This window comes from Amphiura filiformis, chromosome 19, assembly GCF_039555335.1.
Source record: "Amphiura filiformis chromosome 19, Afil_fr2py, whole genome shotgun sequence".
In the NCBI taxonomy this organism is placed as follows: Eukaryota; Metazoa; Echinodermata; class Ophiuroidea; order Amphilepidida; family Amphiuridae; genus Amphiura; species Amphiura filiformis.
Genome location: NC_092646.1, coordinates 4,020,886 through 4,032,828, shown reverse-complemented (window position 1 = coordinate 4,032,828; position 11,943 = coordinate 4,020,886).

Below are 11,943 nucleotides of genomic sequence, written 5' to 3'. Positions count from 1 at the left end.
AAATGGCAACATTTTTTCAAGGCTTCGTGCATTTGTCACCAAAAGGTCCTGGATTTAAGATTTTTTCCAACCCCGTCCCCCAATGTCAACATTTACGCTTTGCACGACATTTACCAAATGTAGGCCTAGGCCTACATCAACTTTTATATAGCCTACTTCTAATAGTATAAAATGGAATCCGAATGAATGTTCGCACACTACGCGCATGTATCTCATAACATTGGGCCGCACTAATGATCACTACCAAATTTTGTTCTTGCCCTCCACCCAACAAAAATTCTGGCACACTCCTGATTTCACAACTCTTTCCTATTAGGCCCCCACGATATTTTGTTGACAGGGCCCTTTTCCTTAAATCCGCCTCTGAATCACCACGGTCGTCATTTACATTGGACTTGCAGTTCAACATTCTCTTGTAGCATGTTTCTATTGAGTCCCCTGCATTTTACCAGTAAAACTGTTCGCCGTCAAATAGCGGCGAAAGACGGAAAATGGTCAGTTTCCATTGTACATTGTTTGCCGGTAAACACTCGATGTACAGCATCAATAGACACACCTCGAAAGTTTGCCGGCGAAAGGTCATGCACTGGGGTCAATCCCCGGGTCAATCGCAAAGCATTGTGGATTTTTTGTAGTATTTTCTTAATTTTTTGGCTAAAATAATTTTCTGGCTATGTAGAGCTGCCGGCATATTTTTTTTACTACCATACACCATAGATCATCTTAAAAAAGCTCCCACAGGCAGCACCTGTACCTGTTTCTGTGTGTTTACTTGTTTAGGGGTAATAATTGCATCAATTAGGCTTACTTGTTTAGGGTTGGGGAAAAGACAATTTCTTGTTTAGGGTAGCAAATCATGCTACTTATACTTGTTTAGGGGTGCAAATTTCAGTATACTTGTTTAGGGTGCTTTTTGAGAGTCCACGGATGTGCCTGATACCCCCTTCACCACTACAGTGGCCCCCCGGGCCAATTTTCTATGCTTTACCTCAAAAGTAAAAGGGGACATTTCAACCAGTAAAAGCTAACATTTTATGGAAAATAAATACTAATCTATTTTGACAGAAATGTTATAATATGGCTTTAATAGGCCTACTGACTTTGGTGACAAAATGTGACGGGCAGAGGACCCGACTTCAAGCAAAATAATCACAGACCTATATAGATTGACCCAACTGCGATTTATGCATGGACCTACTATACATGCAATTTAACGTATTCCCTTCTCCTGTTCTCCCTTTTCTCTTCTTTCCTGCCGCCCCCCTGAATCCGCGCCTGCCTGCTAAAACATGTAGTTCTTTCAACCAATTTGTCATTCAAAGACACAAAAACAAATCTTTAAAAGACCCATTTTCAGCAATCTCCATGACCACAGCCAGCGCTGTGAAAAGAAAATCGAGATCAATCTGTGACCAGATGACTGACTGTACATAGGCCCGGGCTGTAGGCCTATACCGGTTACAATAATTGGGCCGGCTCCGACCGGAAGTTCCAACAGGTGCTGTGTATGTGTTTATATGTTTATTGTGCATTCACATACATACTTTAGGTATCCCAGGCAAACCTTAGTTAACACATTTGCTAGTCAGCGAAATTCGCCGAGACCGGGGCCCAAACACATATTTACATAGAAATTTGAATTTTTTTTTTCGAGAACAGGTCCGTGAAGGAAACCTACATAAATATGTTTTCTATACTTCACTTGACCCAAATATATCATTTTTTATGGTGATGAGCCAGTCGCACATGGAATTTTAGAGGGATTTTGATAGCAGTTCCATTAAATGAGACTAAGATCTAGAAACACCCCTAAATGCCGTTTTGGGGAATTTTGCTAGCAGAATCTTTTTGATGAAAGTCAATCTTTAACAAGATGTAACTTTGTTACGGAAAGTGCTATGACAAAAATGTTTTCAGTTTTGGCTTTCTTTACTCAAGGGCTTTAATTTGACATGTAAAATGATGCAGTTTGATGGCAAATTTGAATTCACCTAGCATACCTACACACTTAGCCATCGGTACGAAGAAATCGTTGCTCCAAAAATGATTGCAAATTACACATTTGTAATCATTTTCACCACAAAATATCATATGAAAACACAGGTGAGCAATGTATGAATATATGGAGTGGTCAAACAGGGTGTTAATTATTTTCAATATTAAAGGAGTATTTCGTGATCCTAGCATCCTCTATTTATGTCATTTTTCATTAGATATCCACGAAAAAACCTATTCCCAAAATTTCAGTTGATTCCGATTTTGCGAGTTATGCTCCATAGACAATGCATTGTAATTCACGATATCTTTGCTAAAAGAAATAGAAAAAATAAAAAAAAAATATTTTGTACATAAACATTATGTAGCCAGAGGTTTCCAGTGATATAAAAATCTCAACTTTTTTTGAGAAAAGTGGGGGATGAGGCGGTGGATCACGAAATGCCCTTTTAATATTCTGTGACATTTAAAAAAAAAAAAAAAAAGCGCAGTGATTTATAGTGCGCTAGGCGTTGATCCACAAGCCTCAGCACACTTTACAGGTTGTCGCTGACCACTACGGCCCCACATCATTTAATAAACCATTAAACAACGAATCAGGGACTTTGCTGCTTCAAGAGCGCACACCCTAGACATTCCACAAATAACCATCGCAACCAGGATCAGCTCCCCGAGTTTCATACGGGTTACAACGAGACAAATTAGCAGTAAGTTCCTTGTCCAGGGGAATTTCAAGCTAACTCAATTTTTCCACGAGAGCGTACTAGGCAGTGGCGTAGCCAGTGGGGCCGGTGCCCCCCTGCTCGTCATGGCCGTCGGTACATGTAAAGCCGTCGGTAGACGGAAGGTGTTGGTGAAAAAAATTGGGTTAACAATAGGCTATTATTCACCGGAAAAGGGGGAGAATTCTCAAAAAAATGATGAAAAATTGTGAATGATATTGAATTTTACATAAAAATTGTGTGGTTTAATGTTGATATCGCTTATTAGACTTTTTTTTTTTTTTTTTTGCTCTTTAGTTTCTCAAACCATGCAAAAAAATTTTGGGTCAACAAATCACAACTTCCGTCGGCAAAAAATATTTCCGTCGGTACATTTACAAGTTGTGCCCCCTCGGTTCAAAAATCCTGGCTACGGCCTACGCCACTGGTACTAGGCACCACCAGGGTTCGAACCCGCAACCTATCGCACCATAGTTGAACGCCTTATCGATTGAGCTAACTTGACATTTATAATGAAAACAATTAACATTGAAGACACCCTATGCATATGTATGGCACCTGCTACGAGAACATCAAACGTTCGAAATTTGTACAACTGGGCCTATACTAAATACACATTCAAGGCTTCAGCGTTTACAATTCGATTCATCACTCAATCATCATAGCAATGAAACTGAAGTCAATTCGTATATTCCCAATACTTACAAACTACTGCAACTACTTTAATCTCGTTTGTTCTCCGTCTAAAGGAAAATCGCCCCAAAAAATCACAATTTCGCACAAGTTTACTTCATAAACTTTTAATTAGCATCAACGCTACATTTACGCATGCGCAGATGGGCAAACTACTATATACAGCTTGTCGATTTACATCTAGGGAGCACACCACTAAATAAATGTCAGGCCTGATAAATGGATTTATAAAGTTATAGATAATAACGAAGTTCCCCTCTGGGCTTACAACAGCGACCCCTGTTATATTTTCATTCCAGGGCTCAATGCACGGTGGACCTGAGCGTCAGTATTATATTGTCTATTATTATGAAGAGTATTATTTATTTTCTTTTTAAATATATTGTAAATATTTGTACTTGTAACTTGTAAGTTTAAGATTACAACTTTAATTGTAAATATTTATATTTGTAACTTCAATATTAACTATACCAGTTTGTTTGGTGAATGTTAATAAAATATATTGATTATTGATAAATGTCTAGGCTAATAAATGTCCTGATTCAATATATCATATAGGCCTACACGTAAAATACAAGAGTAATTTTTCCTGGATTTCCTTACAAAGTATAGGTAAAAAGAATGAAATATGCTTTTTTTAGCTGTTATGCCGCTATTTTTCATAACTTAGCATAATTATGGGGATAGAAATCTGTATATGAATGATGTACGCATACAAATGAATAAAAATTAGCCTAAAATTTCAATTAGATTAAAATTTAAAATGAGCAGATATTGGCATAAGCATGCATAAATTTGCATAAGTGTGCATAAATTAATATAATTATGGGTCTAGAAATCTATAGGAATGGTGTAAGCATATGCATACAAAATTATTCGAAATCAGCCTAAAGTTTCAATTAAATTAACCATTAAAATGAACAGACACTATCATAATCAAGCATAAATTTGCATAATTGTGCAGAAATTTACATAATTATGGGGATAGAAATCTGTATATGAATGATGTAGGCCTACGCATACAAATGAATAAAAATCTGCCTAAAATTTCAATTAGATTAAAATTTAAAATGAGCAGATATTGGCATAATCATGCATAAATTTGCATAAGTGTGCATAACTTAAGGGATCTGGAATGAGCGTTTTGAGCGTTTCGGCAGTATTTTTTAAGGGACATGAGAGCACATCAGACATATCGAATTGCATTCTGAATACGGAGAATGTCTTTCTGATATCAAATAATTTTCATTTTTTGAAATTCACGATATGATACAAATTTTATGACAAATTGTAAAAATTTGTTATTTTTCACATTTTTGATATAACAGTCCTCGAAGTAAATTTTATAAATCTAATGATATATTCTTAAAGTGTATGTAGCTGGAAGGAAAAGCCATAAAATGTGTATTACATTGCGAATTTCAAAAAATCAAAATTATTTGATATCAGAAGGACATTCTCCGTATTCAGAATGCAATTCGATACGTCTGATGTGCTCTAATGTCCCACAATAAATACTGTCCAAACGTTCATACCCCAGCCCTTAACATAATTATGGGTCTAGAAATTATAAGAATGGTGTACGCATACAAAATTATTCCACATCAGCCTAAAATTCCAATTAAATTAACCATTAAAATGAGCAGAAATGATCATAATCATGCAGAAATTTACATAATTATGGGGATAGAAATCTGTATATGAATGATGTACCCATAAAAATGAATAAAAATCAGCCTAAAATTTCAATGAGATTAAAATTTAAAATGAGCAGATATTGGCATAAGCATGCATAGATTTGCATAAGTGTGCATAAATTGACATAATTATGGGTCTAGAAATCTAATGGAATGGTGTATGCATACAAAATTATTCCAAATCAGCCTAAAATTTCAATTAAATTAACCATTAAAATGAGCAGAAATTATCATAATCATGCATAAATTTGCATAAGTGTAATTAACATAATTATGGGTCTAGAAATCTATAGGAATTGTGTACGCATACAAAATTATTCCAAATCAGCCTAAAATTTCAATTAAATTAACCATTAAAATGAGCAGAAATTATCATAATCATGCATAAATTTGCATAATTGTGCAGAAATTTACATAATTATGGGCATAGAAATATGTATATGAATGATGTACGCATACAAATGAATAAAAATCGGCCTAAAATTTCAATAAGATTAAAATTTAAAATGAGCAGATTTTGGCATAATCATGCATAAATTTGCATAAATTAATATAATCATGGGTCTAGAAATCTATAGGAATGGTGTACGCATACAAAATTATTCCAAATCAGCCTAAAATTTCAATTAAATTAATATTTATTCCATCATCTTTATTCAAGCAATTTAAACATACAAATTTAAAAGAATAAAGAAACCAACAAACATCCAAGACAACTGGGGCCTTTACTGACCACCAGGCATGGCGTGAACGAAATACAAATTACACATACACAATCATTAAAACACCTAAAAAAGATACAAAAAAAAGATACAAAAAAATATATTAAAATGAGCAGAAATTATCATAATCAAGCATAAATTTGCATAAATTTACATAATTATGGGGATAGAAATCTGTATATGAATGATGTACGCATACAAATTTTTAACAAGGCGGTTCTCGAACCACGAGTCTCGCCTGCTTTCGTGACCACCTGCTTTTGCGATTACTTTTGGTAGAGGTAAATGAATTTGGTGGTTATCGGCTGGGCACAATTATCTGGCTGATGGTGATTGGGCTTTAAATGTTGACTGTAGGCCTACCCACCAAGTTTCATGCCCCTACAACAGTTTGTACTCATTTGACCTCAGATGACCCCTAGTGACCTCGAAATGACCTTCCAAAAATTTGGCTTTAAATGTTGACTGTACCCACCAAGTTTCATGCCCGTACAACAGTTTTTACTTAATTTGACCTCAGATGACCCCTGACCTTGAAATGACCTTCCAAAAATTTGGCTTTAAATGTTGACTGTACCCACCAAGTTTCATGCCCGTACAACAGTTTTTACTAATTTGACCTCAGATGACCCCTGGTGACCTTGAAATGACCTTCCAAAATTTGGCTTTAAATGTTGACTGTACCAACAAAGTTTCATGCCCGTACAAGTTTTTACTAATTTGACCTCTGATGACCCCTGGTGACCTTGAAATGACCTTCCAAAAATTTGGCTTTAAATGTTGACTGCACCCACCAAGTTTCATGCCCATACGACAGTTTTACTAATTTGACCTCAGATGACCCCTGGTGACCTTGAAATGACCTTCCAAAATTCGGCTTTAAATGTTGACTGTACCAACCAAGTTTCATGCCCATACGACAGTTTTTACTAATTTGACCTCAGATGACCCCTGGTGACCTTGAAATGACCTTCCAAAAATTTGGCTTTAAATGTTGACTGTACCAACAAAGTTTCATGCCCGTACAAGTTTTTACTAATTTGACCTCTGATGACCCTGGTGACCTTGAAATGACCTTCCAAAATTTGGCTTTAAATGTTGACTGCACCCACCAAGTTTCATGCCCATACGACAGTTTTTACTAATTTGACCTCAGATGACCCCTGGTGACCTTGAAATGACCTTCCAAAAATTCGGCTTTAAATGTTGACTGTACCAACCAAGTTTCATGCCCATACGACAGTTTTACTAATTTGACCTCAGATGACCCCTGGTGACCTTGAAATGACCTTCCAAAATTTGGCTTTAAATGTTGACTGTACCAACAAAGTTTCATGCCCGTACAAGTTTTTACTAATTTGACCTCTGATGACCCCTGGTGACCTTGAAATGACCTTCCAAAAATTTGGCTTTAAATGTTGACTGCACCCACCAAGTTTCATGCCCATACGACAGTTTTACTAATTTGACCTCAGATGACCCCTGGTGACCTTGAAATGACCTTCCAAAATTCGGCTTTAAATGTTGACTGTACCAACCAAGTTTCATGCCCATACGACAGTTTTACTAATTTGACCTCAGATGACCCCTGGTGACCTTGAAATGACCTTCCAAAATTTGGCTTTAAATGTTGACTGTACCAACCAAGTTTCATGCCCATACGACAGTTTTTACTAATTTGACCTCAGATGACCCCTACATGACCTCAGTGACCTTGACGCACTAACCAATACAAACCGGTTCTGTCTCGGGTCAAGATGCACCCACCCACCAAGTTTGAGGAACGTGCGACTCATAGTCTCCGAGAAAATAGGCGGAAGGCAAACTTTAACCAAAACTTTAACCAAATTTGTCACATACACACACACATACACACATACGCACATCTGCACGGAAAAGTGATTATATAGTCTCCTGCCTTATCAGGCGAGACAAAAATCGGCCTAAAATTTCAATTAAAGATGAGCATTAAAATGAACAGAAATTAAGCATTTTTTATTATTATTTGTGTATAAATTTACATTTTTGTGGGGATAGAAAATTATTCAAAATCGGCCTAAAATTTCAAACTAACCATTAAAATGAGCAGAAATTGGCATAATCATGAATAAATTTACATACTTATGGGCCTAGAAATAAATAAGCATATGATGCATACATTTACATAATTATGGTGATAGAAATCTGTATGAATAATTCAGGTATGCAAATTATAAAAAATCAGAATAAAATTTCAATTAAAAATGAGCAGAAATATAACAATCATGCATAAATTTAAATAATTATGCCAACTGAGCCTAGAAATCTGCATTATTTTTGTAATTTTTCAAACACTAAAGATGGGATATTTATCCACATTTAATGCATATTATTCCAAATTGGAGGCGACACATAAGAATCACAATAAGATATTATGCCAAGTTAACATTAATATTTTATTACATAAAATAAGAGAAAACATTTATAAACACAAACAATATTTGAAATATTTACATACAAATATGGATATGTTATGAAAACTTTGCTTTCCTATTTGGTATGGTACTATTATGTGCAGCAGGAAATGTGTGGAGAAACATGATTTCATGTAATGCAATTCTATAGCAGGTATATAGATTTGTGGAGCTTAAAAGTCATCATAAACATCTACCAAAGAGTAATTACCCCCCCCCCCCCCTTAAGGGATGGGGTATGAAAGTTTGGACAGTATTTATTGTGGGACATTAGAGCACATCAGACATCGAATTGTATTCTGAATACGAAGAATGTCCTTATGGTATCAAATAATTTTGATTTTTTGAAATTCGTAATGTAATACACATTTTATGGCAAATGATTAAAAATTTAACAGTACTCGAAGTAAACTTTATTTTTAAAGTGTATGTAGGCGGGATGAAAACCGACGATCAATTGAAAATTTTGACCTTTCGTATTGAAGATATGGATTTTTTACCCAAAACACAAAAAAAAAAAATGGGGTCTTTTTGGGAAAAAGATCCCAATCTTCAATATGAAAGGTCAAAATGTTCAATTGATCGTCGGCTTTTCCTCCCAGCTACATACACTTTAAGAATATATCATTAGATTTATAAAATTTACTTTGAGGACTGTTATATATCAAAAATGTGAAAAATATCAAATTTTAATAATTTGTCATAAAATTTGTATTATATCTTGAATTTAAAAAAATGAAAATTATTTGATATCAGAAAGACATTCTTCGTATTCAGAATGCAATTCGATATGTCTGATGTGCTCTCATGTCCCACAAAACGCCGATTCCAGATCCCTTATGCATTTGAAGCAGAATTTATTTCTGTGCATTATGACAACCTCATTCGAGAAATTAAAAAAAAAATGCACTTGTACGGAGATGGTGATGGGTTCAATGCACGCCCATGCACCTTCGGGACTCCTGCATTAGCTGCATCAACATCTCAGTATGTATGCACTATTTTGTACAATTTCACTCCCAACAAGTGATACATGTTTATAGAACAATGAACAATGAGCATTCTATTTAGCAATATTTCATTAATTAGATGTTATAATGATGTTAGACATTAATGACTGTGCATCATTTGTTTTGCGGGTATTGTGAAAAATTTGCTTTTGGAACCGAGAAATATCCTGATGAGCACAGCCCCTAAGGATATTCCAAGGTCCAAGCAAAATATTTCAATTTTTCACAATACCCTGAAAAATAACTGATGTAAACTCATTCAAAACACTCACGTCACTTTCAATTTATTTGATTTAAAAAACTACAATTTTAACTTTACCTTTAAAAAAAATGAATAGCTGACAGTGCTTAATTATGGAATGGACATGTACAAAATATAGTAGTTGTGAGCATGCAAATTGTGTGTTTGTTTTGTTTCGGCAAAAAAAAATACTGTCTTGAATAAAAAAATCCAGAAAATGTGAAATCTGGGTCGGTCAGGCCCATTGAACAGGGTATGTCCGTATGCACAAAATAAGTCTTACTTTAGACCTGAACTAACTATGGAGGTTAGACTTGGGAAGGATCCCTTTAATCTTTTCTTTTCCTCCTTAACTTCTAACCAAGTCCAAAAATTAAACTGTATCCATTTGATATTAAACTGCATGTATTTGCCCTTAATTAGGGGTTCATTCATAGGATTGAGGGCATGATTGCTGTTTATGCCCGAGGCGTGAGCCGAGCCTCAATCCTATGAATGAACCCTCATACATACCTAACATTCTTCGCAATTCAATACAGATGAAAATAATAAGGGTTTACAAGTTTAAATAACATTTCCATACCGCTTTCCTTCATAAATTGGAAGAAAATGAGTAGGCCTACTTGCAGGAAGCAGCTCGGCTCATGAGGTCAACGGCCGGGAGTCAACGCGTGATACGCGTCATCTTTTGCGCTCCACTAGCAAATCGTGGATCATGTTAATTGGGTTCCAAAGCTGCGTCACGCAGCTTGTACTGGTCATAAACGGAATTTATGACCAGCAAAAAAGGGCCCAAATCCAATCAGAAACGTCGTTATATCGTGAGTATGTATGTATGAACAAGAAATAATATGGAATAAGGTATGTAAATACCAAAAAGTTACTTCTTCTTCTTCCTATATATGTGCATACCTCAAATTGAGTATTGTCGCACGGGCTTAACGTGCACAGTTTTTTTTACCTAGGCTATGCCCGATCCTGGAACCTAGGATTGATTGCAGATATCAGAACCGGGGATGGTCCCCCTTCTCTTTTCGAATAGCTCTGACACTTAACGTGCACAGGGTTTGACTCTTCCTGTACACGGGACCAACGGCTTTACGTGACTTCCGAATCACGGACGAAGCACATACACTACCTATATCTGCACGTGATAAGCAGTGTATGGGGGCGAGAAGAAATTCTTCAATTAAATTCTGAAATTAAATACTGAACTGAATTGAAGGATTCCTGACCATATAGGCACTATTTTGGAGGGAAGAGAATTTTCACCTAAGGCAAGCCCAAGGCTCGAACCCTCGTCGATCGGATCTCCCGCCCGCAGCGCAACGCCTTAACCACTCGGCCATCTCGCCCTCACAGAACTACTTCTCCACAGAACTAACCTCCATAATTAGACAAGGTCTTAAGGTAGACCGGGTCTAAGTTATTTTGTGCATACTGACCTAAGGGATTGTGATTAGGGACCAATCATGTATTAGATTTAAATATCCCTAAATATGTGGGTACTGGGTACTGAATTGTTACCCTACATTTACAGCGCAGTAGAAACGACTCGATAAAGGTGAAAGGATTAAAATGCAGGTGACGGTGAATGCAAGGTAATGCAAGGTGCTCAATATAAACACGCTAAATGAAACAGATTATAACAGATTATAACTATTCTTTCTAAACCTTTCACATATTATGGTGATAATCTCAAAAATCTACTAAAGTTGGATCTTTTTAGTTGTTGAAGTTGAAGTTGATAATAGGCCTAACTGTAATTAATGCAACAATATTTTCAGATAAGGCCAAAAAAGGTTTGTCTCAAAGCTCACAAGTTCTTTGAAAACAAATGCGAAATGTGATTTCTTTTTTTATTATTTTATTATTTTTACTATTCCCTACTCGGTATTTTGATGGTGTTTTGAGAAAAATAGTCTGATTTTTCCGGAAAAACCTTAAAAACTTTGGTTTTTTTATACATTTTTTTTCAAATCTCTGTTACAAATGTGCGCGCAAGCTTTGAGACAAACCTTTTTCTTTAACAACTTTTGTTAGAACCATATTTATTTTATTTTTAAAACAACCACATTAAAACAGTCCACACTTGAAGAATTTTGTCAGTTGAAACATGAAATCACATATGTTTAAAAAGAAATCGGAATGGCTGAGAAATTAAAACGTGAATGACTTTTGGGTTGATTCAAAACGTTGCAGCATCATTTGCCATGTAAAAGGATATGTTTTGACAATGCAAAATGCTCCTCTAAAATGGAAAGATCAGCATGATCAGGAATCATTCTATGGCACATGTGCGCCACTGACTTTAATAGAACGGAACGTACTTGGCTATATTAACACCTCATATTCAATTTGAATTTGCAACTTTTGAATTGTCAAATTATATCAAAGGGATGCATTTTTT